We start from the raw sequence: 27,582 nt of genomic DNA on the forward strand, positions 1-27,582 counted from the left end.
TTGTAAAATTTAGATGTACCTCTGTTCAAATAGATATAATTTTCTTTCTAGAGAATTTAATATGTTTTATAAAATACTCTTTTTAGTAACATGGCTTTTCAAAACTCTCCATTTTATAGAAGCATAATTTTTATATGTGTTTAAAAAACAGCACTGTGTATTTGACAGGCATTTATCCATGTGTTGGTGTTAGAGTAGTAGGTGTACTTACAGTGAAATCATTGCTAAAATCAATCAAATTGATCCAATACACCAAAGCATTATCATCTAGAGACTTTCACTGCCTAGTTTGTATGATGAATACTGTACAACAAGCATGTCAAACTCGTGGCCTGCGGGCCGCATGCCTTGTTTATTTGGCCCGTGTTAGTGTTTGAGTTTGACATGCTTGCTGTACACAGAGCATCCAGATTCTAGCTTCCCTTGCTTTGCTGCTTTCATTTTCTAAGTGGGGCTCAATGTACCAACACATGGCCTGATCTGACACAGCTGGTGTTTTCCTTAGAAAAGGGGGAAAAAGGGAGACAAAATCATGAGTGTACATACCCATACACTTAAATTAAGCTATCAACACATATATGTAATATTCCAATTATATGTTATTGCCTGAGTCTTCAATTAATATGAGCAGTCAAATATGATTATACCAGTATCTCATTTTTATTTTTTTTATTTTTTTCTTGTATTTATAAACAATACCCAGAAGGACCAGAGAGAACTTTCCGCATCTGGTAACTGCTTAGCTTAAGATCTGGGAGAAACATTTGCACTGTGAACCACAGAACCTCCCAACATTGAGTAGAGTCTGTCTTTTGTTTCAAGTATTTAAGAGCCAGAGATTGTTTCTTAACAGAATTATATGTACACATTTTCTAAAGTATATTACTTACGTACTATGTTATCTGTTCCCAAGGAGTTTGTTTGATGGAAAGATATGCAGGTTATAATTATTACAATAGCTTTGACTCAAAAGAATGTCACAACGCAACTGTAAGCCTACTAGAGGCTTCCCTCTGGCATCCAGGACCTGGGCTGCTTTGCTCTGGCTGCTGCCACCACACATCGGGACCTGGGCTGCTTTGCTCTGTCTGCTGCCAGGCACCTGGGACCTGGGTGCACGAATTCATGCATGGGTGGAGTCCCTCAGCCTGACTGGCAATCGGGGCCAATCGGGGCCAATCGGGGTCGGCCAGCCGGGGGGAGGGACTGCAGGAGGTTGGCCAGCTGTGGAAGGTTGGCTGTGGGTGCGCACTGACCACCAGGGGGCAGCTCCTGTGTTGATCGTCTGCCCCCTGATGGTCAGTGTGTGTCATAGCGACCCATCAACCCATTGTTCAGCCATCTGGTCATAATGGTCACTTAGGCTTTTATATATATACTAGAGGCCCAGGGCACGAAATTCGTGCACGGAGGGGGGGGTTCCCCCAGCTCTGCCTGCACCCTCTGCAATTCAGGACCCCTACACCTTTTTCTTATATAGCTAACCTCTTCACTTTTGAAATACTAACTGAAATATCACCTACTCTAGGAAATCCTCTTTGAACAAATGTCTTTACAATCTGTATTAAGTATTTTCATAGTATACCATTCTTTTTCTTTAACAGCTACTTAGAGTGGATGCAATGTGGTTTTCATTCTTGCATCTGAATTTTCTCTTCTTGCTCTTGTAATAGCAAAGCTTATCCAATTTACATTTGCCCTTCAAGGGCTTATATTTGGTTCAGTTTCTAGTTGGCTCCTCCTTTTTTTTAAGCAATAAATTTGGATTGTGATAGTAAGCCTCACTTGTAATCAAGCCTGTAGGTCTCTCTAGCTGAATATTTCGGTAATACCTATCACTTTAGCATACCAGAGATTGTGTTCATTTATAGAAAAATAACAATAAATGTCACCTGATCATTTGATCTTCTAGTAATATTTTATAGCAAGATATATTATTCTAGTAATTGATTACAAAACAGGCGTACAGAAATAAATTATGTTGAACAATAAAGAATGACTCAAATAGCAAAGCATAGTACACTTAGGGCCTCCCTTGTTCTGTGCCTCAGATATCATAGCATAGTACGCATGGAACTCAGCTTCCTTTAAAATAGGAAGAGATGGCATACTCATGAAGTAGCTACTTCCACATATATTTTTTTATTTAATTCATAGCACATACTCTTTGTAATAATTATTGGAAAATCATCCTAGCAATTGCCTCTGTTTCTCTCTGTATTATTGCCTTACATTCTGATGTTATTACTGCACTTTTATCATCCACTCGCTCTAATAAGATTGTGAATTTTTTAAGGGCAGAGATCATGACTTGAGCTTGTGTTTCTCTGTCATGGTTCTAGATAAATACTTAAATGCCATCCAGTCCAAATGACTGTGATGAGAGAGGCCCACTATTGCTGGAGAACTCTGATTTTTATTTAAGGGCCTCACTTGTTCTGCACCTTTACAGAGGGTTGAGTAGGGGCTGAGGGAATTTGAGGAAACCCAGACAGAATTCTCCTCCTAAAAGATTTTGCTAAGCTGGCAACCAGGACCGCTGGGCATTTGTCCAATTAAAACCCGGACACACAGCAATAACAAAGGCACTGGTCTCCTACTGCTAATGCATGGGGATCAAACCCCAGCCTGCAGGAACTCACCCCCGTAGTCAGGACCAGGCCGCTGGGTAGACCTGGGCTGGTGCTCCTAACTCTGGGGAGAGGGAGACTTCCCATGGCTGCAGGCTCGAGGGGAACAGGTCCATAGTGCAGGTTGGTCAGCAGAGCGGCTTCTTCACCTGGGATTGCAGGGCGGCTTGGCCAGGCTCTGCCTGGCCTGTTCACCCCATGATCACAGGTCGGCTCTGCCTGGCCTGTTCACCCCATGATCACAGGTCAGCTCCACCTGGCCTGTTCTCCCTGTGATCGCGGGTCAGCTCGGCCTGGCCTGTTCACCCCATGATCACAGGTCAGCTCGCCTTGGCCTGTTTGCCTTGTGATCGCGGGTGGCTTGGACCTGGGCTCTTCGCCCCGTGATCGCGGGGTGGCTTGGACCAGGGCTCTTTGTCCCATGATCGCAGGTGGCTTGGACCTGGGCTCTTTGCCACATGATTGCGGGGCGGCTGGGCCTGGTCTGTTCGCCCAGTGATCGCGACCCTGGGCTCTTCGCCCTGTGATGGCGGGGCAGCTTGGATCTGGGCAGGTGGCATCTCAGCTTGGATCCACCCCCAGCTTTGGGCGCTGCCCCCCCGCTCCCCGCCCATGTCCCCAACTCCATCAGCCTCATAGGGCCTCTGCCTCCGCGGCCTTTACCCGCCATCTTTGCTGGGTTAATTTGCATATCACTCCTGATTGGCTGTGGGCGTAGCGGAGGTACAGTCAATTAGCATTTTTCTCTTTTACTAGTGTTGACTAGAGGCCCAATGCATGAAGATTCAGACAAGAATAGGCCTTTCTTCCCCTGGCTGCCGGCACTGGCTTCCCTCTGGCACCCAGGACCCAGGCTGCTTCGCTCTGGCTGTTGCCACCACCCACTGGGACCCGGGCTCCTTCGCTCTGGCTGCTGCCAAGCACCTGGGACCTGGGATGCTTTGCTCTGGCTGCTGCTGCCACCCACCAGGACACAGGCTGCTTTGCTCCTGCCACTGCCAGGCATCTGGGACCGGGGCTGCTTCACTCCAGCTGCTGCTGCCATCCACCGAGGGCATGCTCCGAGCCATGCCGCAGTTGCTCGGAGAACGCCCCCACCCCTGGTGTGTGTCCACTGGGGCTGGGGGCGGCATGCAGTCCTCTCCCATCCATCTGCGTGTACAGCTCCTCCTAAGCCTCCTAAGCCTACTAAGCTGTTCATGACGCCTAGCTAATATACATTTACCTGTTTACATAGATAGATAGATGTATGCCAACCCTTGTATATTAGAAAGTGATATTTTCATTCTTTTTAAAGATTTATTTATATAAGTTGGGTCCTACTTAATTATAAACTCTTCACCCAAACATGAAGGGTCTTTAGTGACTTGGATTAAAATGTTTAGATTCAAACCATGCAAATAGGAATGCTGCACACTTTGGCCAGGTGTTTGGCAGATGCAATTAGCTGGCCCATCCAAATGGAAATGAATTACACACATCCTTCCAAGTGGCATTCCCTCTCATAGGTCAACTCATACCTATGAACCCAAAATGTTCATAACTGATAAAATGCTTCTAAGGTGATCAAGACCTAGTAGAGGCAAAGAAATCCCAAACCTCCTGCCATGGCTTGGGTATGCCAGGGCAAAGCAGAAACTAACAGATGTCCCTGACAGTTTCTGAAACAGGTGACTGGTCAGCCTCAGAGGGAAACATAGCATAACTCTGTATCTAAATAGGAAGAACAAGCAATGCAGAGTTGTCCCCTGTCCCAAACTGCTATAATCAATTCTACACAATAAATATTAATGTGTTTTCTACCATGTATTTGACTGCAGGAAATAAAGGGTGTCCCAGAAAAATGTATACTTGAACAGCTGATAGCTGAATTTTGAAATAAAAAGTATTTTAATAAACACTGCCTTTATAATTATTCAACATGTGTATATATATTTTGGGGGGAATGCCCTAAAGGTGGAACAAATAGATTCATGTATATCCATGAAGCAGTGAAGAAACTTGTGCTTTGTTTAAGACATATCAGGGAGTAGTTCTTTAACTGGTATAGAGTTTCAGTTATGCAAGATAAATCAATTAAGAGATCTGTTGTACAACACATGTTGTAATTAACAATACTCTACTGTGCACTTAAAAATTTGGCAAGAGAGTAGACTTCATGTTAAGTGTTCTTATCTCACACACACAAAAAAACAAAGGGACACAGGAAATTTTTATAGTGATAAATATGTGTATTATCTATCTAGTGTTGATGTAGAGTATATGCCCAAACTCAGCAAATTATGCCGGTTTTTGTATATCAATTACACTTCAATAAAGCTGTTACAATTATAATGGGATTAAAAAGAGGTTGGGGGCACAAGAAGAGATAAACCAAAGGACTTATATACTTACTAGCGGCCCAGTGCATGAAATTCATGCATGGGAGGGGAGGTCTCAGCCCACCTGCACCCTCTCTAATCTGGGACCCCTTGGGGGATGTCTGACTGCTGGTTTAGGTCCCTCTTGCAATCCGGGACCACTGGCTCCTAACTGCTCACCTGCCTGCCTGCCTGATTGCCCCTAACCGCCTCTGCCTGCTGACCTCCTCTGCCAGCCTGATCGCCCCTAACTGCTCTCCCCTGCCAGCCTGATCTCCCCTGACCACCTCTGCCTCGGCCCCCTCCACTGTGGCTTTGTCTGGAAGGATGTCCAGTCTAATTAGCATATTACCCTTTTATTAGTATAGATATGCATAGCCTATGGACATGGGCAATAGGGTGGTAAATACTGGGGATTTGGGGGGTGGTAAGGGCTGGGAGGAAGAGGGAAAGAAAGAGAAAATAAGAGATAGCTGTAATACTATGAACAATAAAAAAGGAAAAAAAGAGAAATATCATTACAATGAATATTTAGGAAAAAACCTGTCTATAAAGATGGATGGGAGGAAATATGCCATGACATAAAAAAAGTAGAGTATTGTGGTTAAGATTTCTACTTACATATTCTCTCAGCTTTCTCACTGATAAAAGAGGCATGACAGGGTATTACTGAGAGGACTAGAAGGTGTAGGGCATATAGAGAGCTTAGCACACACTGTATGTCCAATATAATTTTTATATATCCTCCCCTTCTTCTTACATCTATTACTATGAGGAAGTTTGTAAATGAGATTGAATGGCCTGTCCAAGGAGCTATGTCTCCCATCATTTCACAATTCCATTTCGTCGTAGATGGAGTCATGCACACTGCCATGTTAAAAAGGAAAAGGCAGTGTTTTGTAAGCTGAAAAATGCACAAATTTCCAGAGAGGAGAGGCCTGCCTTGTAAAAGAGAATCCCACAAACCTCCTTGCTTCCTGCAGTAAGCAGGGAGACACTAAGCCTTCCGAGAGAAAACAGCTAACAAGTCATCCATCAGAGTCTGAGACTGCTTTAGGCGATTCACCGGTTTCCAAGAAAGGCCTTCGCCTCTCCATGACAGGTTACTCCATCACCCAAAGCACCCTTCACACTTTTCCATTGTTTAAACTTATTCCCAGATCAATGATCCAATTCAACTCTCTGGCACTCATTCACTCTTACTGCCTCCAAATGCCACGGAATGATACTCTACTGCTTGATATCACTGCTAAATATTAGATTCTCCTACAGCTTTTCCTAGTATTGCTCAACCCGTGGTCCTTTTCTTGCTACCAAATATTCATCCCCCCCCACCCGCCCTTGCTACAGTCAAGACAGGTTTAGTTGTCTGCCCATTCTCATGGCTGCAAGTGGCCTTTCACCAAAATGCTGTGAAGGGCACAGTAGGGAGTGACACCAGCACAGCCCTGGAATGAGAGGGGACAAGCCTCATCTCTGCCATTTACTGTCTGAGACTCAGGGATGTCACTCCATCTTTCAGGGTCTCTGTTTTCTTCTTTGGTAAGCAAAACACCCAGATATTGGAGAGTTAAACAAACATGAGTATATTCTAAACTACAAAGCTTCTACACTAATAAAAGAGAAAGAGGTAAATTGACCGTACCTTCGTGACACCCACCAGCCAATCAGAAGTGAGTATGCAAATTAACCCAACAAAGCTGGCGGGGTTAATTTGCATACGTAGGTGCCACAGGCTCAGGGTCTCTGGGCAGCATGGGAAGGTGGGGCCGAAGTTGAAAGGCGGTGCCGGCAGCCAGGGAAAGGAAGGCCCATTCTTGCACGAATCTTCGTGCATCGGGCTTCTAGTATGAACATAAAGTATTACTTGTTTTTTTATATCTATCTAAGCACAACATGATATTATAAAGTCTGCAATTATAAATTTTTCCCTTAGAATACAAAGACAATAAATATTCCCGGCGGCGAGGATGTATGCTTCATGATCGCAGGGTTGTGCATGCTGGTCTGTGTATACTGGTCTATGGGATCACGAGAACAATGCATCATATCTAGTAGAAGCTCAGTTGTTACTGCGGAATGAATGAAAATTATCCTTTGTTAAAGACAGCAATTTGTAATATGTTATTACTTGGAATTCTCATAATAAACATTCACGTCTTCGCCTTCGTGCTGTCTTCTTCACTAATGAAAGTTGAATTATTTTGCAAATAAAAATGGAGGAAATTGAATCTAAGACTTCATTAGAAGCTGAATCACCACCTAGAAATATGTCTGAATAGAAAGCAGCAATTAAATTATAATTTGCCTTAAATAGCTGAGACAGTAGGCACTGTGTATTACCATTTATAAACAGCAAATTGAAAATGGCAGTTTCCAGCTTTATATTTTATACACATTTCTGAAAATGACTTATACTTTACATTTTCTGACATAACCTGTTTGTCAAAAACTTTTCATATAATTAGTCACGTGCATGTGCTAAGATTGGCAATTCTGTAATATATGTACTGTCTTATATTCATTGATTTGGACCCATGACAATATTTCTTTACTGGCCTTCCTTTAAAGCTGTTCTTCAAAAGCCTTTATTTCACCTTGATTTGCTAAAATTTGTTTGCCTCTACTTTTTTGGGAGAATGATTTTAAAAGGTGAGTTAAGCATATCTAATATTTTAAATATAGCATTAACTGCCTGCCTCTCCTCTTTAAGAAAACAAAACTGTCATGCTTTTTTGTTGTCATTAAAGAAATAATCAACTTGCATTAGATCTTCTATTGTTTTTAATACCTCTTGAGCAGATAAAATTTTACCTCTGGATGAATATTTTTTTTCCCCTTAATCTGACCTGCCTCTTCATTATCCAGTTACCAATTCCTAAGACTAATTAACAGTTCACTCATGTGTCCATTCACTCAACACACTTCACAGTTGTCTGTGATGGGGCTGCACTGTGCTGGGCCCTGAGGATTTGGGAATAAACAAGTTAAACAGGGCCTGGGTGATTAGCTCCCATTAAAAATGCAAACAAGTTTTGCTGTGTATATTCAATTGTCAAGGGTATAAAGCTCAGTGGATATTTATTTAAATAATTATCTCATTGAAAATACCGTTTACTCCAGTTTTCCCCTTGAATATTTTCTTCTCAGATGTGTCTGAAGATCGAGAAATAGGTTTGGCCCATGTAATTCCTTAATCTCCTTTTTTTTTCTGAATTAAAATAGATATCTAAGTTCCAGATGTGCAATTAATTTCTTTCTCTCCTTGCATTTTAAAGTACTATACAAAGGGTAAAGGAAGGGAAATTAGTCCACTAAACATAGCAATAAAAACTGTCAATATATCTGAATCATTTCACCAATGCCCTGAACACTAATTGTGCTCTACAGCAAGCTTGACAGGTAGGAATAAACACGGTCCTTTCATCTTCCTGACTGCTATTCCCCTCACAAGTCCCACAGGCCATGTGGGAACCCCGTTATTTACTACTCCATTAGTGTTCTTGCTGTATAATTTTCTTCCCCCTACCTTTTTGTCCTCCTTTCTCACAATGATCTGTTCTTGATCTCAAATCCAGAGCCACAAATGCATTGTCATGAACCAAAGCCAGACAATACAAATGCTGCTTTTGACCCCTGAGATTGAACATTTTCATTGCATTATCTGACCACTGGCAGATATCATATAAATGTCCCAATGTCTAAGTTCCCTTGAAAGCTGGAAAGATTTGGCTACAGAGCATCAGTAAAGAGCTGAAACTTCAGATAGGTGGAAGCAAACAAGTGCTATACCACTCACCTCAGCCCCCAACTCTTATTAATTGATCCCAAGGCCAAGGGCCAACCAGTTGCTACTAATTCTCATGCTTGCACTACTGGTTTTCCTATTGTTGGAAAATACACTGAGTGGCCAGATTACTATGACCACCCCATCAGTACTTCGTTGGGCCACCTTTTGCCTTAGATACTGCGGCAATTCTTCTTGGCCTTGACTCCACGAGATGTTGAAAGGTGATGCGAGGAATCTGACACCATGCCTGATGAATAGCACTGTCCAGTTCTGTGAGATTTGATGGTTGTGGAACCAGCTGCCTGATGGCTCTTTTAACTTCGTCCCACAAATGCTCCATTGGATTGAGATCTGGTGATTGTGGGGGCCACCTAAGCAAGGTAAAGTCTCCCTCATGTTCTTGAAATCACTCCTGCACAATATGAGCACCGTGGCATGGCGCATTGTCTTGTTGGAAGAAGCCATCTCCATTGGAATATGCCATCAACATCTTCAGAAAAAAAAATCACTTCTACTGTCGTGGTAAACAATCTGCTTCCCTATTTATAATGGTCTGGCCCTCTAGCAACTTCAGCGCGAAATTATAGCTAATTTGCCTACAAACATCAGGTGGTCATACTAATCTGGCCACTCAGTGTATTTCCTGTACCAATATCTGTCAGAAAAGTTGAAAAATAAGATTAATCAAATGAACCCATTACTTTTTTTAATTTTTTTTAATTTAATTCCAGGAGTTAATAAACTTTTTCTGCAAAGGGCTACATAGAAAAAAAAATGTTGTAGGCTTTAAGTCATATTGTCTGCACTACAACTGTTAAACTCTAATTCTAGTGCAGCATGAACACAGTCACAGACACTATTAGAATGAATGAGCTAATTGTGTTCCAATAAAACTTTATTTACAATCATAGGTAGAAGGCTGAATTTGAGTCATGGTTTGCTGACTCCTGCTTTATGCTCCCTCTCTGGATACTTTAGGCATGTGAATTCTGCCCTATTCCTTTTGAGCTATATTCTCTCTCAAACCAAGTGTTTTTCAGATTCCCTCTTACTTTGGACTCCTTTTTTGTTAATGTTCATACTTATTTCAAAAGAGCCATTATAAGATACTGTCACATTTTTTTGTATTAATTTTTTATTCCAGAGAAAGTCAGCCCATCTTGGGGAGCAGACACATGTAGGTCTTAAGAATACTAAAATAGTAGGTACATAGCTATGAAGTTGTTGCTCCCTTCCTCACCATATTTTATTAGGTTTCCCTATAGCCTAATAAAATAATGCACTATGACATAAGTTTAACTGTCTCAGCTCTATGTGTCCTCTCTGTCCCACCCATCAATTATTTGTTCCAGGCATTCTAGACTGCTTGATATTTTCTAAGTATAACTCTTACTTTCTGCTTTCTATTGCTTAAACAAGCTTCCTACTACCTAGAACAAAAGCAGATTAGTTTCAGGGGAACCCAATTCCACTCAAATTTCAAGGCATTACAGAAATCATGTATGTCCCATAAAACCTTCCCAGAGTCCACCAGCTATATTTAACGTCTTCAGCCTTGGTGCTCCTTAAGCATGACTAAAACCCTTATTATTAGGCTATATCACATGCAATTGCCATTTTTAGGTCCAAAATAGTAAGATATTAAAAGCCTAACGTATTCTGACTTATGCTATATAAATTAACATGTCTGTTCCACTCCTTAAAGGCAAAGGTTGAGACTCATTCATCTTAGTACCCTTCCTGGTGTCTAGCTCAAAGAAGAGGATTAAGCAACACTGTTGAATTGACATGCTGAATTTCTAAAAACCTCAGCACTCACAGAGTAAGAAAGACGGTGCTTGCATCTCTAAAGTCCCCTTTATTACTACAAGGACAACCTTAATTCCTGGCCTGGATGACTTAAATTTCTAAAACTAGTACCTAGGAGAGAAAAGAGGGCAGATTTATAGTTGAAAGATCCCTTGGCACTCCCCTGCTTGCCAACTTTCTGCTGGGTCACAGGGACGCAGATTCTGTTACATGATTAAGTCAATTTCACCCAGAAATATTGTGACAATCCTGTGGCCCAAGGAGTCCCCGGGTATTCAGAGTATAAAATTCTAATGGGAAGCCCAAGTAAAATGTGCACTGTTTTATTGCCTGTCTTATATCCTTAAGTTCTTCTTTTTAATATGAGAGCAAAAAAGAAACTGGTTGGCAATACAGTGCCTGCCACATTCCTGTTGCTAAGCAAAGGGAAGCTAGGAAAACTGAGAGAACGCTGAAGGTCTGTAATCGGGGGCAGTACAATTCTAATCGCCTCCTGGTGTTATGCTTGACTGACTTGCTGGGGGAAGGCAGCCATCTGAATTGGTCTGCCCAAAGGCTAGAGAATGTAGTCCCAGAATCCACAAAGGAAACCGCTTCCACTGTGAAGTTTGCAGTTAAAAAGATATGATCTCAGTTGTGGGAAAGAAATGATAAGGCAACCTCAAGCAGCCTCAGTGAACTCTCAGACATTTTTCCCAATAAGTGGTTATAAAAGAGCTACGTGAGAGAAAAATTATGACCTTCCAAATAGCAGTCCCTTTTGAAATGATGGTAACATCATCTTTTATCTTAAGAAGGTTTTCATTTCAAATATGCTAAAATGGGAAGTCACTTTTTTTTTCAGTAATTGGAAAGGATATAAGTTTAAAATTAATAAAAGAGGATAGCAACCTCACAGTATTTCATCCCCTAAAGTATTTCATCCTTTAGGACAATTTGGGTTGAAGAGAAATTAAAAGAGGCCCTTTGGGTTCTTTGAAACAGAGACCCCACAGCAAGAGGAGTGAGCAGAGGAAGAGAGAGAGAGAGTGAGAGAAAGAACATCTCTGAGTTATCTATAAATAAATATATTTTGCATATCCCCTTAGACAAAAGAGTGAACTCAAGAAATGCATTAAAATTTCAGTCTACCTGCACCGAACTTTTATCTTGGATTCACCTTGACTATATAAATGATGAAAAGGGAAGAAAGAGAATATTCTGAGATCAGATCATAATGCTAGATTTTCTTCATTTCAGTTTGACACATAAAGCATTAAAAGTCTCATTAAACTACTAACAAGTCTTGATTAGTCCCATGGGTATTACCTGTTATGTAAGGTACCTATTATACATTGTGAGAGTGTATATGTTGCTCTTTCCTGAGAAATTTTTACCAACTGCATGTTAGTATGTCCTCAAATAAGAAATCAGTCATCTGAAGGCAAGCCCAAGAAAGATGTTACAGCTTCAAAATAACCCTCAAAAATCACATTTGTTTGGGAACAACCATGTCATCCTTTATTCTAATAACTATTTATTTACCAAAGCGATGGAAAGAAAATCTTTAGAAACTTACCAGGAAGATGGGAGAGGGCAATATACGAGTAAGAATTCATACAATACTCTCCTCCAAGTACCATTGTTCTGTTCCCATCTTCCCTAGGAACATCTCTATTGATATCTACCAATTAATTAGCATTTCCAAGTCCTTTCAAGTCCTTCCAAGTATTCGTGTGAGGCCCACATTTCTCCTTGTTCACAGGTGTATCAGAAAACACCCTGGCAAAGTTCACAAGGCATGATGGGGAAGGAAAGCACCCATGCCACAGTTATAGTACATCAGGAAAGATCTGTCTAGCCACGGTCTTCACAAGCAATACATCAACGACAGGAACATAGCTGATCTACAGAGGAGCCAACAACTTCCACAAGTCCCTGCACAGAGGATGAATCCAGGGAGGAGGAAGTGCATGGAGGGTGGGTAAGTGCTGCAGGGACACCAGAGCAGGAGCAAACAAGCCGACCATCAGTGCAATGCTGGGAAACAGTCATCCTATGCCATGACCAGGGCAGGAGCCTTCTCCTGGCTTCTCTGTCTTCACTATGGGTTCCAGGGACTGATCTTTCCTGCAGTCTGTTAGGCCGGTGCTGAGACTCTGCACTATCCCTAATCAGTCCCCTTATAGCACGCCCTCATGTAAATAGCCCCTTTATTAAATGTTTCTCAGATTTCCCTGCTTGAGTGTGTTACCTGTTTCCTGTGGAGTCCCCTACTGATACATCATCCAAGGCATGAATGAAACTTTTCACAGCCACCCTAGGGTAAAGGACCCTACAACCCACCACTAGAAATCCTCCTTCTGACTGATGTCAACCAATGAATTGGCATTTCCAAGTCCATCTCAGTGTATTAGCAATCATGCCAAATCTCCTATTCAACAACTATGTCATTGAAGTCCTGGTCAAATACTCGCAGAAAACCAGTGCATGAGATAAGGTGAATGAATGAATGTCTACCCTTTGTTTCTAGCCTCCCAATCAAATGTGCTTTTTCTGAAAAGAAAATGAAACTACCTGAGTTGAAACCAATATTGCCCACTAAATCCACGATGATTCTTAGTAATCACCTCCAATTTGCAATTATGTTTATTCATTAATTGACAGATTTTTGCTCATGATTGGTATCAAACTACCAATGTAATCTATCTATAAACCAGAGCACTTGATTTCTTTTTAAGATTTACCTCCACCTTGACCAATTATAATCTCCTTGCTCCCCTTTCATTCCTCATAGCTCTACACAGTAACAGAATTCAATATACTATTGCATTTATCACACTGTTATATAATTAACTTTTCTTGTGGTTGTTTAATCCCCTAGACTGTGAGCCCTTGAAGGCAGGGATTGTATCTTATCCATCTTGACATTGCTGGCATCTAGCAAAATGTCAGGGTTTTATAGATTCGCAATAACAGTTTGCTGAATTGAATTTAAAGCACCAGTGTGGTGTTTTTAAAATTTCCTCATATCCCCGGGCTTCAGTTTCCTCTCATTGGTATTGCGCTCTATCCAATCTAATATTTACATCCTTTGTAGACAAACTGCCATGAGCTGTATTCAAAACCCATCATTATAGAGAAATTGCTGGGAGAAGATAAGTAAAGTATGACTCCTTCCTGGAAGGAGTCTTACGGTAGAATCATCCCTTCATCTTCTATCTTTTTATTCTGAACATAGATATAAGCTTGTCTTATCTTTGGCATTTTCCGCCTTTGACACATTTCCTACAGGCTTCTGATACTTGTACTTGGTTACCCAGCTCTTCTTCCAACAGCGCATTCTTTTCCTCTGTGTGCTCATTAGAGAACTTCTCAACCATTCATTGATACACAGGGCCACTTCCCCTTTCCTTCCGCATTGCAATCCACAGCTATTATTCTATTTGAATTTCAGTTCTGACAGCCTCCCAATTTATTCAGCAGTCTTTCGTTTCCGGCCAAACTGTTATCTGTTTCCATCATTTTTTCTTTTCTTTTCTTTTCTTTCATTTTGGCACAGAGGGCAAAAACTATTTTCCACTGGCAAGGATGTGGATCTCTGGGATCCAGGGTTATGAATACAGCTCATGCAAATAATGCCATTTAGAAAATTGCCTTTGGGCAATTGAATAGTTGGTTTTTAAGGGCATTTTCCTTAGCTCAGGCATAACCTCCTCAAGTTTGCCGAGTGCATGGGACAGGAAGAAAAAAAATATATTTTTTCTACATGTGAAGTTCTACAGATTGTCAGATCAGGCTCTCATGTCTAAAAGAGAGGTATGGCAGAAAGAATAGTAACAATGATTGCAACCTAAAACAACATCTGTTGAGTGAATTGTGATATCTGCAGTCACTTTAAGAGTTTGGGTTTACAAGGCTAATCTGTTTATTGCTGCCTCATGAGAAAGTGCACAGGGCTAATGTAAGAACAAACTTCTGGTCCCAATTTTGCCACTAACTCACTGGTCTAAAGCAAGAAACTTTATCTCCCTACTAGAGGCCTGGTGCATGAATTTGTGCATGGGTGGGAGCCGGCCAGGGAGAGGGGCCACAGGCGGTTGGCTGGCAGGGTGAGAGGCCGCAGGAGGTTGACCAGCCGGCCTCGCCCCCCACAGTGCACATTATAGCAACCAGTCATTCCAGTCATTCCAGTCGCTTAGGATTTTATATGTATAGACTACAGGCCTGGTGCATGAAATTTGTGCATGGGGGGGGGTGGGTCCCTCAGCCCAGCCTGCACCCTCTCCAATCAGGGACTCCTTGGGGGATGTCTGACTGCTAAACCAGCAGTCGGACATCCTGTTTGCAATCTGGGACCCCTGGCTCCTAATCACTCACCTGCCTGCCTGCCTGATCGCCCCTAACCACTCTGCCTGCCTGCCTGACTGATCGCCCCTAATCACCTCTGCCTGCCTGCCTGATCACCCCTTACTACTCCCCTGCCAGCCCGATTGCCCCCAACTGCTCTACCCCGCTGGCCTGATCACCCCAACTGCCCTCTCCTGCCGGCCGGATCACCCCTAACTGCCTCTGCCTCTGCCTCAGCCCCCACCACCATAGCTTTGTCTGGAAGGAAGTTGGACTTCTGGAAGATGGCAGGTCAACTCAGTCTAATTAGCATATTACCCTTTTATTAGTATAGATAGATTATATAGGATAGGATTGCTTAAATGGGTTGGGGGAAGCCATTTTCAGCAGGAGGAGATGCTCTTGACAGACAAAAATACATAATCCCTATATCTGGACTGAAAGCCAGCCATATGCACTATACTACCAAACTGGTCATTAAAAAATTGAACCGCTTTCTTACACCTTACACCAAATAGCTGTTGCCCTTAAAACCCCTCCTCAGCCCCCACCTTAGGTTCTGCCTTTGCATTTCACCCAGATTAGGTTCTGATTGGTCGATTTCTATGCCAGTCAGCATCAAAAGCTCTGCCTCCTAGGCAGCCATTGGCTCCTCACAGTTCACCCAGATTTGGTTCTGATTGGTTGGTTTCTATGCCAGTCAGTGTCTCTGGGCCTATCTCCAGGCCTGATCCACAGCCTCTGTGGCAGCTGCTGAGGAGGCCTTGCCTCTCTCTCTCTCTGGGCCTTGCCAGCAGCCACGACAGTTAATGATCAGGCCCTGCCTCTCTCTCCAGGCCTCTCTCTGGGCATGATCCACAGCCACCATGCATGCCTCACCCCGCCCCCCCCCCCATCACCCTGCCCACTCGCCGGCCACCAGGCTTGCTGTGATAGGAGCCTGTGGGCCATGGGGGAGGGACTGAGAAGTGCTCCATGCTTGTGAATAGTTGTCCAGCTGGTCGTTTATGTCTTGATGGCCCCTGGCCTTTTATAATATAGATAGTTCACCTTCTTCCTCTTAAAGTTATGTGAACTATAACAAATGTTTGCTAACATCTTTTCCACCTCTGATATTCAATGATTCCCTGAAAGAAGCAACTAGCTAAGGGAGATGCTTTTTTATTAAAGTAAATGAGCAATTTCCACAGGTAGCCTGTGTCCTCAAGGCCATTGTCTTGGGGGAGATTTGGATTCAGATTTGGATTGTGCCCACTTCCTAGATTTGTGAGCTTGGGTTAAAAATGCCTGAACCTCTGGTTTTTCATCTGCAAAACGAGGATCCAACTACTACTTACTTCATGAGGTTGTTGTAAAGATTAAATGACAAACACATGTAAAACACCCAGCTCAGTGAATGGTATGTGGTAATTTCTCAATAGATATAGCAAAATTAACATAACTATAAAATAAGAATGGCTACAAATAGAATTACTGTAGAATTTCTGATGGTCCATTCATAGAAAATATATAGAATCTTATTTTATTTTATTTTTTAAAAATTGGTTTCAATTCAACTTATTTATTTTTATTAAATTTACTGGGGTAGCATTGGTTGATGAAATTATATAGGTTTCAAGTGTAAAATTCTATGATACATCATTTGTATATTTCATTGTGTGTTTACTACCCAAAGTCATAGCTCCTTCCATCACCATAAATTTGATGCCACTTTACCCATTACTATCCTCCAGCCCCCTTTCCTCTGGTAACCACCATACTATTGTCTGTGTCTATGAGTTTTTGTTTTCTTCTTCATTCAAATGTTGCTTTTACTTTTATGTCTGACTGAAATCATACAGTTCATGAGATGTAACGCAATCCCCTTCTAAACCTCAATGTCTTTTTAAAAAGAAATAGAACAAAATAATCATCAGATTTATATGAAACCACAAAAATCCTTGAATAGCCAAAGCAATCCTGAGAAAAAAGAATGAAGCCAGAGATATCATACTCCCTGACTTCAAAATATACTACAAAGTGGCCGAAACCGGTTTGGCTCAGTGGATAGAGCGTCGGCCTGCGGACTCAAGGATCCCGGGTTCGATTTCGGTCAAGGCATATACCTTGGTTGCGGGCATATCCCCATTAGGGGGTGTGCAAGAGGCAGCTGATCGATGTTTCTCTCTCATCGATGTTTCTGGCTCTCTATCCCTCTCTCTTCCTCTCTGTAAAAAATCAATAAAATATATTTAAAAAAAATATACTACAAAGTGACAACAATGAAAATAGCATGGTATTGGCAGAAAAACAGAAACACAGACTAATGGAACAAAAGAAAGCCTCTTCAATAAATGGTGCTGGGAAAATGGGAAAGCCACATGCAAAAGAATGAAACTAGGCTCCTCTTTGCCCCCATAGACAAAATTAATTCAAAATAGATCAAAGATCTAAATATAAGACTTGAAACAAATAAATTACATACAAGAAAACATAGGTACTAAACTTAAACATCTTGGTCTTAGAGAGGAGTATATAAACTTGACCCCAAAGGCAAGTGAAATTAAAAAAAAAAAAGAACATCAAACTTGAAAGCTTCAGTACAGCAAAAGAAACATCAGCAAAACAAAAAGACAAGCAATGAATGGAAGAATATATTTTCAAACAACAGCTCTGACACAGGGTTACTATCCAAAATATATAAAGAGCTCATACAACTTAATACCAACAACTACTAGTAAAAAATCCATCAAAAAATAGGCAGAGTACCTTAATAGACACTTCTCCCAAGAAGATATACAAATGGCCAAAATATATATGAAAAGATACTCAATTAAGGAAATGAAATTTAAACCTACAATGAGATACCACCTCACACCTGTTAGAATGGCTATTATCAACAAAACAATAATAACAGTATTGGAGCAGTTGTAGAGAACAATGAACCTTCATTCACTGCTGGTGGAAATGCAAACTGGTACAGCTACTATGGAAAACAGTATGAAGGTTCCTCAAAAATTGATAACAGAGTTACCATATGACCCAGTAACCACATCTTCTAGGTATCTACCTAAAAATTTGAAAACATTTACTCTCAAAGATACATGCACCTCTATGTTTGTTGCATCATTATTCACAGTGGCCAAAACAAGAAAACAACTGAAGTACCCTTCAACAGAGGATTAGATAAAGATGTGGTACATATTTACCATAAGATACTACTCAGCCATAGGAAAAGATGAAATACTGCCATTTTCAACAACATTAATGGATTTTGAGCATACCATTAAGTGAAATAAGTTGTATAGAAAATGTCAAGAAACACATGATTATTGTATTATTCTTTTACACGAGACCCACCCCAATGCTAGCAAATTCTGGTCCAGAATCATCTCCTTAGTTCCTTCAGAGGAGGTACTTACATTGAACCAACCTGATAGTGCTTTAAGCAGGGAGTTTCCTTCAAATTATGACCAGTATGATTCTGGCATTTCCATCAGGCCACACATAAGAGGTCTCTCTTTGTGTTCATGGTGCTATTTCTTTTGATGCTTTTCTAGTTCCTATATCATTTTGTGTTATGTAGAGGCATTCCTTCAATTGAATAATATATACTGAACATTTGGGTAAATACACTTCTTAGACACTGAAGAGGACTCAAAGATTTGAAAGAGAGATTCTGGCCTTCGGAACTACAAGGTTTTATTAAAGGTGAGTAAGATAAGACATATTTAAAGTACATAATGCAATGAAGCTGCAAAACCTACAGTGTAGGAGGGTGCACTTGAGATAAATCTTAAAGAATTAGTAACATTTTATCAGAAAATTGATAGGGTAGGGCTGCTTGAGAAAGAAACAATCTCAAAAACAAAGATAGGGCTAAAAGAATGCACCACTATGCTTAATAAGACAGTATTAATTCAATTTCGGTGTGTTGATCTTATCAGAGTAGAAGGAAAAGCCAATAAATGTTTTAAAGCAATGGAGGATATGACCTGAGATGGGTAAAGGTGGTGTCTGTTTTTTTGTATATGTGGTTTAAATTTTTTTTCAATTGCAATTGACATTGAATATTATATTAGTTTTAGGTATATGGCATAGTAACTGACATTTATATAACTTAAGAAATGATCCCTTCACTATATTTAGGACCCACTTCGCACCATACAGAGTTACTACCATGTTATTGACTATATTGCCTACGCTGTACTTTACATCCCCCATGACTATTTTGTAACTGCCAATTTGCACTTCTTAATCCCTTCACCTTTTTCACTCAGTTTCCCAACCCCTTTCCCATCTGACAACCATTAGTTTGTTCTCGGTATCTGAGTCTGTGTCTGTTTGTTTATTTATTTTGTTTTTTAGATTCCACATATAAGTGAAATCATATGATATTTGCCTTTCTCTGTCTGACATTTTTATTTAGTATAATACCCAGTGTTTAGTTTTTATTTAACAATTAAACCACAGCTATTCATTCAATAGACTATGTTGAGTCCCTCTGATGTGCCAGGCAAGTCTTTAATCTATACTAATAAAAGGGATAATATGCTAATTAGACCAGGTCAACAGGCCATCTTCTGGATGTCTGACTTCCTTCTGGACAAAGCCATGGTGGTGGGGGCTGAAGCAGAGGCAGTTAGGGGTGATCAGGCCGGCAGGAGAGAGCAGTTAGGGGCGAGATCAGGCTGGCAGGGGGTTAGGGGTGATCAGGCTGGCAGGGAAGGGCAGTTTGGGGTGACCAGCCTGTAGGGGAGGGCAGTTGGGGGTGACCAGGCCAGCAGGGGAGGGCAATTGGGGGCGAGATAAGGCTGGCAGGGGAGGGCAGTTGGGGGTGAACTGGCCGGCAGGGGAGGGCAGTTGGGGGCAATAGGCAGGCAGGCAAGTGAGTGGTTAGGAGCCAGTGGTCCTAGATTGCGAGAGGGATGTCTGACTGCCAGTTTAGGCCTGATCCCACTGCGGGGGGGGGGGGGCAGTTGGGGGCAAACTGCCAGCTGTTGGACATCCCCCGAGAGGTCCTGGATTGGAGAGGGTGCAGGCCGGACTGAGGGACACACACACACGCCCATGCATGAATTTCACGCACCGGGCCTCTAGTATATATATAAGTAGTAATATTTGTGACATTTAAAACAATACATACTCAGATGTGAGAGATTGGAGGCCACTTGAGTGGTGGGTCTCAGAAACATATTCTGTACCTTCCTTAGGTCTTCATAATAAGAAATATTTCTTGGGAATTTCTACATGCCAGACATTGTGTTACATGCTTTTCAAGAGTAATTGGGTTAACTACCATGCTAGCCTTAGGAAGTAGGCACTATTATTCCATTTTACAGCTTAAGTGCTAAGGCTCCTCAGTAGCAAATCACCTGCTCAAGAATATATCACCAGAAAAATCACAGAACCAGAATTCCAACCCAGGATGTTCTTCTTCAAGAATTAGACTTTCAACCACTATGTTGCATCACCTCTTCTAACCACCTTCTATCCCATGCAAACCCCCAAGCCCCTTCATTATACAGAAGTACTCAAGGTGTGAGAGCATGGCTCCCAGCTTCTCTTTCTCCATCGCGGACCCACCCAGCCATGGGCAGCGTCAAGGCATCAGCCTCACTCTCTCTCTCAACACAGAAGGTGTCCAATCTTTTTATAGCTGGAAATATTTTCACACATTATCCAAATGTGCAAATAAAACTAAATGCCTAATGCCTCTATTTAGCTGTGTGGCTAAGTGTGCTTTTCATAACCTCCTTACACAGCCTGTTCTAAAAAAGGACTATCTGGAAAGCACAAATTGGAACTTTTATATATACTTGTTAGTGTGCCACTTAGGGTCAGAGGTATTAAAGCTGGCCCCCTGCTATTTATTTTTATATTTTCTTGAAAAAAAAATCTCATGAAATCTGCCTTGTTGCTGTATTGTTTTCATATGTTCCAATATTTCTATCATTTAGTTCTGGTTTCTGGGCTACAGATGCTATTTAAGAACCAGTTTCTTTTTGCAAGGTTAGAGAGGCTGTGAGTTGATATTTTAGTTAAGAACAGAAGTTCTGTTGTAATTTATTTCTACAGAGCAGCTGGCCAAACTCCAATTTTCTAATATGTTTATCATGTTTTCTAAAACTAGAGTTATCTTTCAAAGAGATATTTTTCAATTATTATAACCTCAAGTCCTTTCTGTTAGTCTTTTTTTTTTCTTCATTTATTATCTTGAGCTAGCTATACTCCTGTTGAATTTACTATTTAACTTTGGGTCCACACATACCAAATGAGGAAAACAATTAAAAATTATTTTACAATAAAAATAAATGATTTGTGTAATTGTAAATATGTTTTAACTTCAGGACTATATTCCAGGATTTTCACAATAGCTTTTTATAATTTTACTAGTAGGCCTGCGCACAAATCCGTGCATCAGTAGCTCGCCAGTAGCTTGCTGCCGCCCTCCAGTAGCTCTCTGCCTGCTGCCCCGCCCTCTTGTAGCTCCCCCTGCTGTCTCCCCCACCACCTCATAGCTTGCTGCCCTGTCCCCTCCTGTAGTTCTCCGCCGCCCACTTATAGCTCACTGCCCCACCCTCCTGCTGATCCGTGATCCAGTCGTTACATGGTCAGTTGTTACACTTCATGGTGTAGTGACCATTTGCATATTACATCTTTATTATATAGGATTTTACTTTTATGCACTCAAGAGAGAGAGCATAAGGAAGAGGAAGAGAGAGAAAAACATTGATTTGAGAGTGAAACATCAATCAGGTGCCTTTCCTCCACTGGGGATTCAGCCTGCAACCCAGGCATGTGCCCTGATCAGGAATTGAACCAGCAAACTTTCAATGCATGGGATGATGATGCTCTAACCAACTGAGCCACACCTGCCAGGGCACAACAGCTCTTTATATCTATAATAATAAAAGTGTAATATGCTAATTAGACCAGATATCCTTCTGGACATCCTTCTGGATGACCTTCTGGACAAAGCTGGGGCTGTGAGGGAAGCCTGGGTCCTGGGTGCCTGCCAGCGGCCAGAGAGAAGCCCAAGTCCCTGGTGCCAGAAGGAAGCCGGTGCCGGCAGCTGGGGGAAGGAAGGCCTACTCCTGCATGAATTTCGTGCATCGGGCCTCTAGTTTTAAATATAAAATCCCTATATTGAAACAATGTGTGAAAACATTTGTAAATAGCAACAATACTAGTATTGTCTATGGTGATTTAACAAACTGCATTATTGAAAACTGGATGCTCTCTAACATTTCAAGGTTCTGCTATTCTATTACCACTTGTAGGTAAGTCAGTGCTTTCCAGGATATAGGAAAAAATCATGCTTCCAACGAAAGCAGTGGGAGTTAGAAAATGAGTTCCAATAATTCTTACATTTGAGTGTTAGAAGTATACTCATAACTGAAAAATAATAATTAACTATATGTGGTTTAACAATGAGCAATTCGAATAAGATCTTACTTTCTCCACCTAGAAAAATACAGATATGTCAAAATAATACTGTAGATATTAGAAAGTGAGATAAATCTGGGCTTCATTCATTTGTAGCAATAATAGTGTCTAAAGCTGCATCTAAATCTAAGACTTGAAAGTCCCAGGGACATAAACATCTTAAGGATAAGACACTAAAGTATCAAAGTCAATGACAGGATGTTCTTTCTTTTTTCGGGGGTAAATTTCTAATGAGAAAAATAACTATCACTTGTGTCCGAACTGTTTGTGATCTTGTAATCAGAACATACTATCTTTGTACATATTTAGAGAGGTACTGTGGCAAGCATTTTATTTCTGTCAAAACACTTTCTTTTATTTAGTTAGTTGATTATTATCAAAAGTCTAAAAAGTTCATTTTGCATGCGCCCTTTCTCTTTAGGGGAAGCCTCCTAAGTCCTTGAGCATGGCTGCCCTACAATGCTGTATATCTCACCACCTGGATCACACATTAAGGATTCTTATAGCAAGTGGGATCCATTGTCTCCCAAACTTTCAAAATCAGTCTATGTGCTCCAGAACCCAGGAACCACTAAAATGTTAGTCTTGCTAACTGACAGGTCCCATTAGATTTGTAAATGTGTGCTGGGCCCCATGCAAAGGGACTGCTATGACATCCCACCAAACCTGTGTGTTCCCCCCAGAAAATGCCTTCAGAGCCTTGTGCATTCAGGCAGCATACATTTTTTTAAGCAACTCTTCCATGCAAATAGCCACCCTAGGCCCTGGGGATACTAAAATGTGTTATTTCCAATGGTATCAATTAACTGTTGTCAATATTTGGCATCTATCATGTGATACTTTTTCCAACTTCCCCTAAACTTGGAGATGAGGGAAGTAGTTTGCATTCTGAACACAAATCGGAGCCATAGTATAGATGTTAATCCATTTAAGGAGCAGGTTCTTTTCAATTCTATAAGATTCTAAAATAACCCATTTGAATTAATTAACCTACATAAAGAAGCAATCTGACAATCAGAAAAGGGTTGGACAGTCTTCAACCCAAGTTCTGGTCACAAAGCTATTCCCCATGAGAAGATGAACTTGGAAAGTTTTAGGGTGAACATACCTCCTATTAGCCTCGTCTGGCTATTCTGGTTTATGTCTGTTGTTCTGACATAACTATGAATAATGCCCTCTTCCCTTTCAAGAGTGCCCTGTTTAGATAATACATTTTATATGATCTTCTGTCTTTCAGTACAATTGGGGTAGAAAACACTAATAATCCCAAAATAAAACAGAGATTCATCAGTTAAAAGTGGGAGTAGTCTCATAACCATTAAGTGTTTTCCAGAAAGATGAGTGGGTATCATAGCAGGGAAGTGGGCTCCACTATCATGCAAAACCTAGAGAGGCAGGAGGATCTTGGATGATCATTGATGATTCAGACAGGCTGGCCTGAGCCAATGGCCTTGAGAATTTAAGGAGCTTGTCCAAAGTCACGTAGCTGGGCAAAATTACTCCGTGGACAGATTTAGCTCTAAATAGAGGCAACATTATTCTCCCTAGTTTCCCTTTAAAAGTGCAATAATATTTATCAAACTTCCTTGATTTATCTCAATCACCTATTATGGATATCTCTTGCATGAATTTATTTGAGTCCGTCATTATACATTATACGCTAAGCCTAAATCATACAATGAGTTAATTAATTTCATACCCCCTTGCTGTTGGAAGTAGTGTTGCTCAATTGAATGAAAATAATCCTTTTCAAGTCTTAAAGAATGCCATCTGGTTCTCATATTCTAGATTTTGGTGAATATGTTCATATTTACTCTAGACTTATAAGTTTTAATAACATTCCATCTGGAAAACATTTCCCATACTGGAACAATATTTTTATTACACCCTAATATTGTATCCCTTCTAGTATTTTGGTTATCTTAGGAGATTTTCCTAGAATGATCTTATATTGCCTATTTCAGTGTGGAAATAAATTCCAAATCATGGTCATGGACACAAGAGCATGTTGTAAAACGGAATATTCTCAAGACTCTTGATTGTAGAAAACAGAAACTCATTCCAGATAGCTTAGATGGACGCGAGTTTATAATGTGGATAAAATGTCAAGCATAGCCTTAGAGAAACATGAAGAATGTCAGATCCTGAAGGGGCTCCTTCTAGCTCTCTCTTTCAATTCTGCTTCTATATTTTCCACCTCATTCTTTTTGTCTGCCCATTCTATCCTCACCCATTCACCTTCTAGTGCATGTGTGTCTTGCATATAGTCTTGCATACACAGACCATTCTGTGCGCCACATACCAATTTTGGAATTCATCACTGACTGGCTCAAGTCTTTGTGCCACTTTGTTCAAACACTTGAGAGAAATAATATGATTGACCTCTGTCCAATGAGTAGGTTAGCTCACTTTTGATTAGGACTCCATCGCTAATGAATTAATCTGGGAGAGTAATAGGGAAGGGTCACCTTATAGGTGTGGCTACCACTTCTAGGAGCCAAGGGAGAGGCATGACTGTGGATTCTAGCAGACAAATAAGCATGTCTAGTACAGGGCAGAAAAGCAACTCACACTTGATTTTAATCCTTTTGGGGGTGATGCCCTATATTCCAAAAACAGCCACCACTTCTGTTTGATCATTTGTCAAGAATTATTATTTGTGTCATTGTACTGGGGCACCTTCACAGGTCTTTTCCCTCAAAGGGCAATAAGGTAATAAATATTGTCACTGTTGATTTTATAGCTTTTCAAATGATGATATGGAATAACAATTACCTGGGTATGAAATGCTTACTGGGATATTACAAAGCCTGAAAAAATTAAGCATAAAACATACACACACAACACACACACATATTTCCAGATATATACAATTTATCATCTCCTTTTTGCATTTTAGTGTCTTTATTTATTTTTAATTTTTAAAAATTGATTTCAGAGACAGGAAGGCAGAGGGAGTGAGAGATAGAAACATCAGTGAGGAAAGAGAATCATTGATTGGCTGCTTCTTGCACATCCTGTACTGGGAATCGAACTGTGACCTCCTGGTTCAAGGGTCGATGCTCAACCACTGAGCCGCACCTGCCAGGCCAGTGTCTGTATTTCAAACAGGAGCATACCATACTTGGTAAACAGCTGCTTCTTGAGTAACCAACTCTAATTCCTTATTAGAATAAAACACAGCACAACCAATGATTCTGTATTACTCATATCTGCAATTATTAATGTGTCTCTCATTAAAAGGCTATATGTGAGGTTTTGCCAACAAACCAGTACAGAGGTTCAGTTGAAGTACATTGTCCCAAATAAATTAGTCTGTTCTACTTTTAGAGTCCTGGATACTGGCTCTGCCAGAGATCTCAGATTTAGTTTGTATGTACACGTGCCCCCAGAAATTGCTCCCCTGCATACACAGGTCTCCACTGGGAACCTCTTTTTATTGCCTTTAGTTTGCCAAGTGAAAAGCAGTCAATCAAAACCACTTGACGATGTGTCAGTGGTGGAATCTTGTAGAACTATAAAGGTATGAGCGTTGGCTATTTTCAAGAATATAGGCAGTAAAAATGAGGCTGGTGTAGAGTGACCTTGACAATAAGACATAAAACCTCAGACTGTTAACCAGGATAAAACACTATGTTTTTATCTGGGGTTTACATGACAAGGAACAATATATTTATATTGTGATGTAAAGCTTAGCTTGAGGGAAGCTGAAGACTGCCCAGATCAGTTACCAACTCCCCAGGAAACATCAAATCCACAAAAATCTTAGAGAAAAAACATCTCAGACTTTGTCAAATAGCTCCAAAATGGTCTGAGCTCATCAGAACATCGGATTCAAGATGGGCCTTGTGTGTGTGTGTGTGTGTGTGTGTGTGTGTGTGTGTGTGTGTGTGTCACCTCATGGTCATCTCATGTTCAATGGCAGAGCTCAACAAAAAAGGAGGGTCTCAGTGAAAGGCATTTTTATATACCCCCGAGGACGAGAAAAAGGAACCTGGGTTCAAGCAGCAAACAAGGGAGCACGCATTATCTGGTGGGGAAGTAATATGCTTTGAGGAGACTAAAAGTTAAGCCTCCACAGGACAGATGTGAAACACAGACACATAATTCAACCACTAACGCCGACCAGGCAATAAAGACAGAACGCTTCATGAGCCCCCCAAAATGGATCGATCTCTTTTAACTTAATCTGTTCAATGCCCCAAAACCCTGTTCCAAGCACTCATGTTAGCTTCCCTTTTTGCCATTAACATTTCTGTACTTTTTAAATTTTTATTAAGAAATTATACAACTTTAGTAAGAAAGCAACCAGGGATTGTCCTCTAAAATTTAACTTCTGCAACATGTAACATGAAATATATTTGTTGTGATTATTTTTGACAGAGACCCTGCCCGGAGACTTTTTACCCCCTGGAATGAGGCAAGGCTGGGGCAGACCTTACCAGTCGATCAGGACCTGCTCTTAAATTCCAGGCTGCAGACCACGGCTAACGGTTACTGGGCTGTTGGGGGGCAGATGAAACTTTGGTGATAATCTTCCAAACTGGGAAGCCCTTTTCCAGTGCACATCATGGCTGCTCCCACTTTTACAGAGACCAATGAATTCTTCTGTATGTTCCAAACATGTTCCCATAGGGTCTTATTCTCACAGCAACCTAAGAGGGTACTACTATAGTTTATGAGATTTTTGAAAGTTATGTAAGCAGTATGCAATTTTGAAAAATGAAAAAAAATAAATTATAAAATGAAAAAAAGTAAACACTACCGCTACTCACACACAAGGAGGTAACCAATATTCCCTGTGCTTTGGGTACCTTTCAGAAATCTTCTATTCATGTGTCTTGGCTTTTTTTTTTTTTTTTTTTTGTCTTCTGAAACATTTTATTTCACACTGTGTTTGGACATTTCTCCATAACTATTTTATTTGCATTCCCCATATCAAATTCATTTTCCCATTGCTCATTTCCACATCTAAGACATTTGCATTCTTTTCTTGGCTGTATAGTTTTCCACTGAATAGAGACTGTTATTACTTACTTGACCAGTTTTCTCAAAATTTGGTTTCTAGTTTTTCACTATTAATAATGATGCGAAGGGTATCCTTGTACTTCTTTGAATATTATACTTGCAAGTGACACTGCTTGGTTAAAATGAGTAACATTTAAAATTTTATAGGTGTTACTACATTTCTGAAGTGAGGATTTCAGTGCTGTTTCACTTGGTGGGGAAATGAGCT

General features: G+C 40.8%; 1 protein-coding gene across 2 annotated transcripts in view; it reads right to left on the reverse strand.

Moving 5' to 3' along the window:
* The window catches only part of PRKG1 (protein kinase cGMP-dependent 1), a 1,119,499-nt gene that overhangs the window by 861,805 nt on the left and 230,112 nt on the right, over positions 1-27,582 (reverse strand). The gene's annotated exons all lie outside the window — the stretch shown is intronic.

The sequence above is a fragment of the Eptesicus fuscus genome, chromosome 17 (genome assembly GCF_027574615.1).
Source record: "Eptesicus fuscus isolate TK198812 chromosome 17, DD_ASM_mEF_20220401, whole genome shotgun sequence".
In the NCBI taxonomy this organism is placed as follows: Eukaryota; Metazoa; Chordata; class Mammalia; order Chiroptera; family Vespertilionidae; genus Eptesicus; species Eptesicus fuscus.